Source organism: Apis mellifera, linkage group LG7 (genome assembly GCF_003254395.2).
Source record: "Apis mellifera strain DH4 linkage group LG7, Amel_HAv3.1, whole genome shotgun sequence".
Taxonomy (NCBI): Eukaryota; Metazoa; Arthropoda; class Insecta; order Hymenoptera; family Apidae; genus Apis; species Apis mellifera.
The window spans coordinates 11,683,725-11,696,257 of NC_037644.1; the positions used below are offsets into that span (position 1 = coordinate 11,683,725).

The 12,533-nt window shown below is 44.6% G+C and overlaps 1 protein-coding gene across 1 annotated transcript in view; it reads left to right on the top strand.

Annotated features, from left to right (window-relative positions):
• Positions 1-2,011: 2,011 nt before the first annotated feature.
• Positions 2,012-12,533, top strand: part of LOC411212 (discoidin domain-containing receptor 2) — a 122,057-nt gene continuing 111,535 nt past the window's right edge. The window contains exon 1 of the mRNA XM_394686.7: positions 2,012-2,714. The gene's annotated coding sequence lies outside the window, so the exon portion shown is untranslated. The remainder of the gene's footprint in view (positions 2,715-12,533) is intronic.

Genomic DNA, 12,533 nt, shown 5'->3' on the forward strand with positions numbered 1-12,533 from the left:
CCGAGGTTGATCTACCGTGAAATCATCCGGTTTCATCTTGCGTAAAGGTTCGTTTCATCTCGGTAATTATTTCGATCGTGCGACGAAGGATTTGTTTTTAAGATCTATCTATAATTATATCGAGATAAAAGTCGATATTTTGTATCTTGATCGAGTTTTAAATTATCTTAAAACGAGTTTTAATCGATCGAAAATAAATAATTGGAACGAGTTGACGCGTAAATCGGCTAACGATCGTATTTCCAAAAGCTAGAAGTCGTTGAGTATATCGTTTTGTGTCTTCGTTTGTAACAGAAATCTTTACGATAAATTGATTCCAACCGAGATATTGTCTCGTCCATAATACGCGAAGCCTTCCATGCTTTCAACGGCTATACGATAACGAACTATAAACAACTTTCAATAGTTATAAACAAACGCGCAAACGTTTATGAATTTCGCGCTACGTGGCAGGAAAATGGTCTCGAAATAGTGACGTTAATTATCGAACCGTGAACGATCGGGCGCGATAACGAGCCCGAACGAAAGACGTTGAGCTCGTCGAGGATGATAAGTCATAAAGCCGCTTCGTGCGGGCTGCTATCGATTCTTAATACTTGTCAGGTTGTTATACTCTCTTGCGGAAGGGATTCCACGGTGTACTCTGGGGCGCCATAAACATTAATCCGAATCTGGACGACTCTCTCTCTCTTTTTCTCTCCCCACTCACGATCGAACGAGTCGAACCTCGAAAGTGACAAGACACAATATCTCACAATTCGCGCGATTTTATGGGCCTTTAGGGGTCGGATAACGATAAATTCTAGTGAACGATGACGCCTCGAGAATTGATCGGTCAGAGATTAAGAATACCGGCTCGAATCGGCTGACTAATACCGCCTCGTCCTTTTTCGCATTCGCTCCTACACTCTCGCTTTACTTTAGAATACATTGTCGTTCTCGTTCTGTAAATATAATAAACTCGATATCGTCCGATTTCTCATTCGTCTACCATAAAACCTTTTGTTTTTTCGCCCTGGGATTACAAATCGATCGAATCCGTTATACCTATATTTATATCAAACTCATATCTCGAAACGACTATCGTATCTCTACACGCGTACGTATCCACGTGTATTTTAAATTTACCCAAACATTACGGCCTTGGGATACCGTAACTGCAGATTATCTCTTCCCAGCAACCACAATCTCCGATATATCAGTTACAGCTACAATTACAAGCATCAACGCGCGTCGACATTAGACGGAAGCATAGCGCCAGCCACCCACCGTTCCATCGAGGATTCAATCGAGGAAACGTATGCGCGTCGTCAGCGCCAACAGCCGGTCAACCGGCCCGATTCGACCCGTTTAATCTCAATGGGGCGAAGTTGGCCGCAGATCGATCGATCCCCCTACCCTCCCTCCCCCTCTCCACTCTCCCTATTCCCCTCTTTTCGCGATCGAAAATCCGCGAACGATCCGCGTGGCGTGGCGAAGCGTGGCGTACGAAGGCGTGCGTACCGCACGCGACGTAAGTCCACGCTCGGGCCGCTAATTAAGCGTGCGCGAGTGTACGCGTCGCACGACCACCACCACCACCGCCACCACCACCTGCCTCCCCCCTCCCTCCCGCGGAGGGAGCGTGGGGTGGAAAAAAGATCAATAAAATCCCTAGTCTACGGGCGACCGCATTCATCGGCCACCCCATTTCTACAACATATTTTGCAACCTTCCCCCCTTCTCCTCCGCCACTCGGCCACCCTCCCAGGCCGCCCCACGTGCTCGTTCCACCCCCACCAGCCGCTTCCGCGACGGGGAGGGGGGGCAGAGGCCGCTCAGTACCCGCTCACGGGTTTGCCGGAGCGCCGCTAGGTGGCGGTGGAGCGCGAGGAAGGGAGATTGAACGAGAGCGGACTCCGTGCGCTCCTCTCCGATCGAGAGAGAAACAACCGTGGCGCGGCCCCCCGCCCCCCGCCCCCCTCTCCTCCGCCACGGCTGCCCGCCTCGCTCCTTCGAGCGAGCCGAGGCTCTCGTCAGCCTGTCAGTTAGTGCCGTGGCGCCGTGACGGTACGGTTGTTGCGCTTGCTACACGTTGTTTTCGTCCTCCCTCCCCTCCCCCTCTCTCGCCGCCGGTTCGCGAAACGTGTGCCGCTCGGGGAGATATTGAATGGGGGAGCCTTGGTTCCGATCCATCACAGCTACGGCCACTGTTGCGAGAGTAAGATAATCAGTGTGGATAATCCGAGTGGACTCTGGATAGATCGACGCGTGTGTGATCGTGAATCGTTGTTATCGCGTTTCTTTCGGATTGTTTCTTTCTTTCTTTCTTCCTTTTTTTTTTTTTCCTCCCCTCCCCTTTTAATTTCTCCTCCCCCCCTCTTTGTTTTTTCTTTTTCCTCCCCCACCCTCTTTTCCTCTCCCTTCCTTTTTCGAATTCGTTCGTTTTTATTTTCTCTCCTTATTTCTTCGGCCAATAAATTTTACACGTACACGATTTTTCATCTTGTGAAAAACCAAGTTCGGCTGGAACGTTGAAGTGCGCGGCATTGAATTGTGACAAGGAGTGAGAGGGGAATCGAGTTTGGAGAATCGGAGTTTTGGAGAAGAGAGAAAAGGCGGGAAGAGGAGTCTGAATCGGGCTGTGATCGATGATTTCTTACGTGCTGTTCGGTGTGTGCGCGTTCTATGCCTGATCGACGTCCGTACAAAAGCGGTATTCGTATTAGAATAAGGTGAGCCATTTGTTTGTAAATCTCCCTCTCTTTTGTCCCGCGCGGGGATACGGATTTGTGGATGCGTTCGTACACGCGTTGGAACGTCGTGAACCACGTGAAACGAAATCATTGGGATTGAATTATCGTTAACCATTCTCCTTCTGGTGCTTCTGTGACGCGTTTCACCCTATTCGTCATCCTCGAAACGAAACTTTACTCGTGTTGCTCCGCGAAAATCTTGCTCCAATTAAACAAAGAAAAAAAAGAGAAGGAAAAAGAGGGTAATCTACTATCGATCTCGTCAAATCCTGTAACGAAAGAATCTTCTCACTCTGTGATAAACAAGAAAGGGATGATCCCATCAGCTGAAAGGAGAAAGAGTGAGTGAACGAGTGAGTGAACAATCATCTTCGAGTGTATCATTGTTCGGCCGATTCTTCTGCGTTCGCCAGACCAAGCCACCCTTGATCCGACTTATTGTTAGAAAGCCGTCGGCCGCCGGCTCAAATCTGATTTCTCTCGTTCAACACGGGCTCGCTCGCAACACGGGCCCCGTTTACACGAGTGACGTTTTCACGGTTCGAACGAGGAAGTCGGGATAACATCGATTAATCCGCTCCCGAGCCCTCGAATGGAGACAAGTACCACTCTCTCTCTCTCTCTCTCTCTCTTTCTCTCGATCGGAGAGGGAAGAAAGGAGAGGAGGATGAAAAGAGACGTCGACGACGACGATCTGAAAGGGAATAAGGTGGATTAGCGAGAAGAGACCCTCGAGAGGGGTGGTCGTCGATAGGATCGGTTCACGCACCCGAAAAGGGAACGGGACAAATGAAATTTCCCCGTGGCAAATTGTCCGAGAGCCACGCCGCAGAAATCAGCCCCGTCGATTAACGCGAGGAGGGATCCTCTTAAGACTTGCTAATTTCCTTCCTCGGCCTCTCGGATTCGGCTGGATTGAGAAGGGGGAGGAAGCGATATCGAGGAGAAGGAGGAGGAGGAGGAGTCTGATCCATTAGCGGGTTTGATCTATTCGCCCCCTGTAAAACTGCCGAATCGGGACGTGGGCTGCCTTCTCGAGCTACTCTTCCCACCGATCCCTCGATATCGACTCGCGTCACGTTCAACCGGGTACGGCCGTGGAAATGACGCAACAGGCAATGATAGATGAAAGAGAAAGGGTCACGGAATCGGGTAGTTGGAGGTGGTCCAAGGGAACGACGAATTCGCGATCCGATCGAGCGACTCCCTCGTTCGGTATTCCTTCGACGTACGAATGCGTGGATGAGGAGGAGAGAGAGAGAGAGGAGAGCGTAGTTCCACGTTCCAATGGAGTGGATCTAAATCGCACGAATCTTCTCGTTTCTCTCGTTCTTGTCGAAATTCGAGGAGTCGAGGGGAAATCTTGCCTTTTGCGAGAGGATGAAATGGCAGTTTCGATTGTGTTTCATCGAAATGGATCGGTGCGAATGGCGAGGGAGGAGACGACATTTTTCTGAAAAAACACGAAGCGCCTTTACAACGAGAGAGTTCGTAGTAGTGGTCGGGGACGGGGGCACCGGATCCGCCGGTCACACATCCGATTTCAGCGGATTTAAGCGGAGGAAAGTAGGTTTTGAATATTGATGAACCGGGTATGAATATATTCATAAGACTAACAGTTTATTTCTGCAGTCGAGTCGATTCGTTTTTTCCATTGATCAATCGACATCGGTTCGTGGAACCCCCTCTGGCGAATTCGTGCCGACGATTAATATTCCTAGGCGTAGCCGGGCCGGCCGCCCTTCTTCCACAACCACAAATTCCTACGAATCGAATCGGACGAAGCCTCTCGTAAATTTCTCCTACCGATTCGATGACGTTCGCGTCCAATCCTCCTGTCATCGTTGTGCCTTCGAATCTCGATGAGGACGAACCGATGTCCTCGTTATTTATGAGAAGCGTATTTACGCAACTAGATGGACTGTGACACTGTTTGTTTTTCGACTCGATCTTCGAGAGTGCGTACGTGTGGAGAGTGTTGGTCGATCGAGCAGCAGGGCTTGGATCGATCCTTGATCGAGCCGGAAAAGGCGAATTGCGAATTTGCTCGACAGAGTCGAGATTCCGATCGGTTGGTGGCTCTGTCGAAATAATCGAAATGCTAATTATCCATTTGCATAATTAACGCGAACGCGATGAAGCGACCTGCGGGGCGCCGTGAGTGGTCCCACATGCCATCGAAGATTAACGGTAGCCCTACAGACCCCTCCCCGTTAATGCCCATTTTGAATATTAACTCCTTGGAAATGAGCATCGATTCGCGATATTCACCGATGAATCGCGTCCGACGCTTATGAATTTTCAACGAAATTTCGAAAGGTTGTCCGATACAGTCCCCGATGTTTGCCCCCGGTTGAAAATTAATCGTCCACCGTGGAAATCCATTTATATGAAATCTGTCATGAGGTAGACGTAACCGACTGCCCGTACAACTCATCAATTACATCCGTTCTTCGTTGCGAAACATTGATAGCTTCTCCTAAATCCACGACAAATAAACCCAATAATCTAATCCTCGAAAACCCTTCCCCAGAACGGATTTTTTTTTATCATATTTCGCTAACGAGACTCGAAAAATTGGATCAAAAAAAAAAAAAGTCATTAGTTCGAATAACGAACCGAGTTTCTATATCGAAATAATTCGATCGTCGGATTCGAGCATCGCGGTTGTTTATATATTATAAGCCTTTCTTTCTTTTTTTTCCAACGTCCCGAAGGAAGGGCGATTCAACTCTTTGTGCAACTCTCGCCTTTGTCTTCGCCTCCAATTAAGATTCTAAGAGAGGCTCGCGTGGCAGAGGTCGTTTAAATTCCCATTTTTCCGCTCCTTTAAGGGCGGCGCCACGTCAGCTCGGTCACAATCGATCGAAGGGAATCGTGCCGCCACACTCCGAGCGTAAATTGACCCGATCGTTTACGGTCAATTTCCGAAAAAAATCTCGCGCCCCTCCGCCAACCCCCGAGACGTCTGGACGCCATAACTTCTTTCGGCTACATTTCCTTCCTCCACGCTCGAAATGACAACCGGGCCAACAATTGGCCCCGTAGATCTTCCTCCTGGCCTTGCCACGGAAAACCTGCCCTTGCCTTCTATCATTTCGACCCGAACAATCGACGAGAAGGGATGGATATGCATGTCGTAGCATATATAAGTCATTTTATTTCATCTTGTTTGGTTGCTGACTTTTAGTCAGTTCGATTTCTTTAATCCGTTTAAATAGTCGGATCGACCGAAACTTTCAACTCGGGCAATTGAGCCAATTATTCCAAGCCGAATTATTCCTTAGAAATTTCTTACGTAATCTCTGGTTTTATAATCTGAAAAAAAACATGGCCCCGAATTTTTAACTACGTCTAAAAGAATCCAATGCTTCTTTAGGATCGGTGATGGGGAAAATTTAATAGTTGAAGTTACGAGAGTAAATAATTTATTGTTCGAAACATAATCTAAAAAACTTAGCCTCGAATTTTTAACTACATCTAGAAGCATCAGAATCCAAGACAGAGTGATGAGGAAAATTTAATAATTGAAGTTACGAGAGCAAATAATTTATTGTTCAAAACGTAATAATAATCGAAAATAATTATATTGGCAAACGGCTCAACTATATGAAAAGCGAATCAGCTATAATAACTTTATTCGAAATTTTTATCTTTACCTTTATTTTTTAACTGGATCGAAAGAAAATTTCAAGTCTCCACAAGTCAACCACAATTGACTGTTGAAAAAGTATTTAAGATTGCAATTATAATTATTTCCATTAAGTTACGAACAATAAATTATCGAAGCAACTTTATTCGCAACTTCAACTATTAAATTTTCCCCATCACTGCCGTCAACAAGAATCTCGAAGTCCAAATCAATCTCTCTTTCTCTCCCTTACTCCAATCCTCTTACTCCACAGTAGAAACAATTTAAGAGCACAGAGCACTCCCTCCCATCAATTTCCAATTTCGCTCCTCCAATTGGCTCCTCCTCCTCCTCCTCCTCCTCTTTCGCTCGCTTTTCGTCCCACGGCGAATCAAACCGCGGCCGCAGCGCGTCGCAATTAGAAAGCCATTACAAAGCCGGCGTGTACGCAACGAAACGTAGGGCAACGAATTCCCGCGGAGTTGGTGCACACCTTCCGTCTGCGGCTTGGATGGATGACCGGCGATCAGGTGCGTCAGGACCCCCAACCGTCTTTGAGCATCCTCGTTGACGCCGGGGCCCATCATCGCCCGCCCGCTGCCTCGTCTTCAACGTGGAAACGAGGAGGAAGAGGCGACCACGCGTCGCTGGATCTTCTCGGAAATTGACCGTGAACGATTTACGCCTGCGGAGCTGGTGACGCGTGCGGGACACTGGACACCCCGCGGGCAGCCCTCCTTCCCTTCCATATTTTCCCGCCTCCCTCCAGCGCTGCGATTTTTTTGATTCTTTGAAAGGGGGTTTAGTTTAGAGAATTAGATTAATTTTTGGACGATTTCTCGAAGAGGATTCGAATCGAGGATCGAGGGAATAAGCGTTATGTATTTCTATAGAGAGATTCGAAATTGTTCTTCTGCTTTCTTTCTATATTTTTCTCTGTGATTTTTTTGATTTTTTCGAATAAAATTATTTTAAATAATTATTTATTAATAATATTCGTGGCCTATTACTGTCGATTCGTAATCTTGGCCGTTTGGCATTATCGAAGTGATTTAACTTCAACTATTAAATTTTCCTCATCATTGGTTTAGAGGAAGGGATTGAGCTTATTGGATATGCTTTGGTGGATAATTCTTTGAATTTAGGAGGGTTGCTTCTTGCGATTAATTTGGAATAGGATGATGAAATGACGTTCGATTTTTATTTCTTTAAAATTTGTGCAAATGTAGAAATTGCGTATGAGAATTATCCAAAGTAATTCCCTCGGTTTTGTAAATGAAAAAAGAAAGAAAAAAGTAAAGATTCAATGCTCTTTTCTTCGAATAATTCCTTTCAATATAGTCTAGATTTTTTCATTGGAATTTATACATAATCTAAACTGAACAAGTATACTCAAGTATGATTTTTCCCATCTCAATGACTCACTCGTACACACACAAGGTAATTCATGAGTCAGAGATAACATAGATGGAACACACTGGTACAATCGAAGCAGTTTCTAAAATCGCGAATACGAACGAACAATTCGCAAACATGAAAGTTCAAAGTTCGCCAGCAAAATTGCCTATAACGTCAACAGCGCAATAGTTTACAACGAACCGTTTACCAACCGTTCGTTCACGAGCAGATTATATAAACGTGGCCCTAGTAATCGACAGAAATAACTTCCATAACCATACACGCGAACAGTATCTTTCTCTTAGTAAGTAAAACAATCGAGCTCTCAAGATCGGAGAGATAAGAATTCATTTGACGAAGGAGGCTGGGGAGCCATCGGTTTCTCGAAGCGTGCCCGATCTTTTTACTCCTCTCGTTCCAACAGCTTTCGTTCCAAGAGCGGGACTCTCAATTATTGTCCCCGGCTCGACATTGAGATGGACCCGGAGACCCCCGCAGGCATAACTCTACGCTTAATAAAGTAAGAATGCTGCCGAGAGGGTGAACCGCAAAATGCGGTTTAATCGACGAATATACGAAAGGGTAGGTCGGCCACGAGCCGCGCAATTAGCCGCGATTTCTGCCGGGTTCCAGTCTTCAGGGTCAGCTTCCGGCGTCCCACGCGCTTAATCGACGTTTCTAGAATTAGAATATAAACGGCGACGATTCCTCGCCTGTCAAGATTCTACGATTAGAATTAATAAGACAACAAATTTAAATTGGTTTATATTGTTAACGACGAAGATAAACGAAGTTACTCATGTATTTAAAGATCTTGGAATTATTTGTATATTTTTAACGAAATTTCGATATTTACTGTGTTCAGATTTCATCTGATAGGATTTTCATTCGTTAAAAAAATCCTTAAATTCTCGAGAATAGTAATATATCGTTCTACGAGAATATTCTATCCTGAATAATTTTCCCCTGATTCCAATTGCTGGAATAAAGAAGGAAAATTCTTTGTCTTGTCGCGAAGAATTAAACATGATGACACGAAACTCTTCTGATGCCGAGTTTCGCAAAGTGCAACGATTTTTCATCGTTGCGCATCCCGAACGAAAGCACGTTGCAGGAGCAAAGAGCAACGAGATGGTATAAAATATGCAGGATATAATGCTGCCTCCTGAGGGATACACCTGACGTAGGATGGAGCGGATAGTCGGTTGTAAGAGGCTGTACCAAATATACCCACCCACAGGGGATTAGCGGAACCGGCCAATAATTCATTCTAAATACTCGTATGCTAATAACGTTGCAACGAAAATTTACTATTCCCAGGCTATTTCTCCGAGCCCTGGCCCCGTCCACGCTTTCCCTTTCGTTTCTTTTCTCCTTCGACGACCTGTTCCCGGCCAAACCCTCCGATCCTTTCCCACCATCCGAGCTGGAATAACCAGTGTATTAGCTTTACATTATATCCACCACGTTGGAATTTATGCAACGGGCCCGTGATCCGCCCGCGGAACCATAAACTCCGCTATCTAGATCGTTTATCCGCGACATCGAGACACCCCCTCCCTTTCGTTCCCTTCGATTCTTCCATGCCGCTTCGTTCCATCATCACCCTTCCCTCTTTCTTCTTTCATCGTAAAGCATCATTCTTTCGATTTCTCTTTCGTCTATTTCTATTTCTATTTCTATATCATCTTTCGTTTTTTCTTTTTTTTTTCCTTCATCCTATCGTCCTTCGATTCTTCTATAATGCTTCGTTCCATCATCATTTTTCCTTTGCCCCTAATCTTTCTTCTTCCATTATAGAGCATCACCCTTCGATTTCTCTTTCGTCTATTTCTATTTTTATTTCTATATCATCTTTCGTTTCTTCTTTTCCTTCTCCTTCATCCCATCGTCCTTCGATTCTTCTATGATGCTTCGTTCCATCATCACTTTTCCTTTATTCTTGTTCTTCCTTTTTCTATCACAGTGTATCATCCTTCGATTCTTTTCCTTCGTTGTTTCTTCATCCCATCGTTTTTCGATTCTTCTATGACGCTTCGTTCTATCATCCTTCCTTTGCTCCTAATCTTTCTTCTTTTATCATAGAGCATCACTCTTCGATTTCATCTATTTCTATTTTTATTTCTATATTATTTTTCTTATTCGCTTCTTCTTTTCCTTCTTCTTTGTTGTTTCTTCATTCCATCGTCTTTCGTCCTTTGATTCTTTTATAGCATTTCGTTCCATCATCATCCTTCCTTTGTCCTTGTTCTTTTTTTTCTATCATGTATTACCCTTCGATTCTTCTTTTCCTTCTCCTTCATTATTCCTTCATTCCTCTTTCGTCCTTCGATTTTTCTATGATGTTTCATTCCATCATCACCCTTCCCTGTTCTATCACAGCGTATCATTCTTCGATTCTTCTTTTCCTTTTCCTTCGTTGTTCCTTCATTCCATCGTCTTTCGTCCTTCGATTCTTTGCTCTCTATGGCGCTTCATTCCATCTTTACCCTTCCTTTATCCCTAATCTTCCATCATAGCGCATCACTTTTTCGACTATTTCTATTTCTATTTCTATGTTATCTTTCAATTCTTTTTTTCCTTCTTCTTCTTTCTTTCTTCATCCCATTGTTCTTCGATTTTTTACTCTTCCTTTGCTCTTAACTTTCCTTCTTCTATCACAACGTATCACTCTTTGATTCCTCCTTCGCCTATTTCTATTTCCTACATCATCTTTCGTATTCGATTCTTCTCTTCCTTCTCCTTCGCAGTTCCTTCACCTTCCATCGTCTTTCGTCCTTCGATTCTTTCTCCCGCCTCTTCCGTTCCCATGTATCGCTTAAACCGAGAATGGAATTGAAATCGTCCTCGGCTCGAGCGAGCCGCGAGAGACGAACGACGGGAACGCGTGGTCGAAGCCGAAGGCCGAATGTGCGAAGAGATGTATGGGAACGTATGGGGGCGAATGTATCGCGTTCCATCAGCCGAGAGGGGTGAAAGGTGGAGAGAGAGAGAGGGGGAGGTTCGATTATCGGCGAAATGGGCGGGGGCGAAGGGTTAAGGCTGGGTTTTGGCACCGGTGCTGACCCGAATCTGGCAGTGAATAGCGAAGCGAGCAGGAAAATTGACCTTGATCGGGCATGAATACCGAGCGTGTGCTTATTGGGATGGGCGATCTCGTGAATTTTAATGCGGACAAATTTGGGGGGAGAGGGGGATGGAGAAGGAACAGTATTCGGGAATTTCGAGTTAAAAATTTTGAGAAATTTGGAATGAGCGTGGAAGGAGTAATGAAATTAATGATTCGTGAATTTTAAAAGGAATAAATTCGAGATCGAGGAAAAAAATGGAGAAAATAAATTTTTCAGAAGAATTAGGAGGATTCGATAGGAGGATGGTCGAGGCACGTTGGAGGGGTCGCTGGAAAAGTTTTATTTTATTACTCGCGAGAGAAAAAAAAAAGATGGAAGAACAATTCCGCCATTGTGTTTCCTTCGTTGGAATCTTCCCGACTCCCGACTCGTTTCGACGATTTCATTGAACAAACTGGACGAACGGCTTTCACGAGCCATATATTATACGACGGGAGTAAGAACAGGTGTTACAGGTGATTAAACGAAGAAGCGAAATAACCCGGCCGTTCTTTTCCATCAGATTCTTTTCGTCTGGTCGCTTTACATCCTTGAATCCCGTAAAAGTCAGGGTTGGTTTACAGGCATGCTTCCACGTTTCCTTTGTACACGCTTTACGACTCCGTTAAATCATCCTGTTTTTCCTCTCATCGCGTAAAATTCTTCGTTTGATAGAATTATTACGAGGTATTATTCTCGCTTGAAAATTTTATCGATCTTCATCCGAAGGAGAAAATTTAGAAAAAAATATGAAGAAACTTGGACTGGTACGAGACCAGTATAATTTTTAACAACGAATAAATTAAATTATCTTACTTCGAGGATTGAAAAATTTAAAACGAACGTTTTATTCAATCAATTGTTAATCTTTCTCTCGCGCTCGATGAGAAAATGTTCCTCTTTCTTTTCCCCCTCCTTCAAACGGAACGAATCCCGAATTCTATTTTCAAATTCGTACTCGCACCTCTCCGTCCCTTTCTTCCATTGAAAATCGTGTTTCCCGTAAAGTCACGAGATCGCGAGATGTTTGGGAAACGCAAACGCGCGGTGGCATAACCGTAAATCAAGCTGCCCCAAGGGGTAATTACTCGAGGACGCGGGCTTTCGTGTTTGCTAAACAGCCGGAGTCGACAGACTTGCCGTAACGAGAAAAGTCCGGTCAATAAATTAATTAAACTGTCGTGACTTGGAAGCGTGGCCGGCCACGGTCCGTCGTAATGCGCTTCTGTCCTGACCTCATTACCATTCGCCAAATCATAATCGTTTCGAAAATTGCGGAAAGCTTTTAGCCAAGCTGCCACTTGGAAGTTGAGAGAGGCGGCGGCACCACGTGCTCGAACGCCGTAAAATTTCCAACGATCACGGACCTATTACGATTAATTCCCCCTCTCTTTTGTTTTTCCATCCATTTCTTTCTCCGTGGAACAGAATCTTTGCTAGTTTAATAGTTGCTACTTGGAAATTTCATTCTCAAAGAATGAATATATGTTGATTTGATTTCGAATCTTTTATTTAGAATTTTTCTCAAGACATATACGATAATTATTAACTGGTTTTTCGTTAGAGTTCTATTTACATGGCACAAAGAGCCATTTGAAATTGTATATTATCACACAAATTGTGTATATATATATATTCATATTTATTTCCTTCGATATC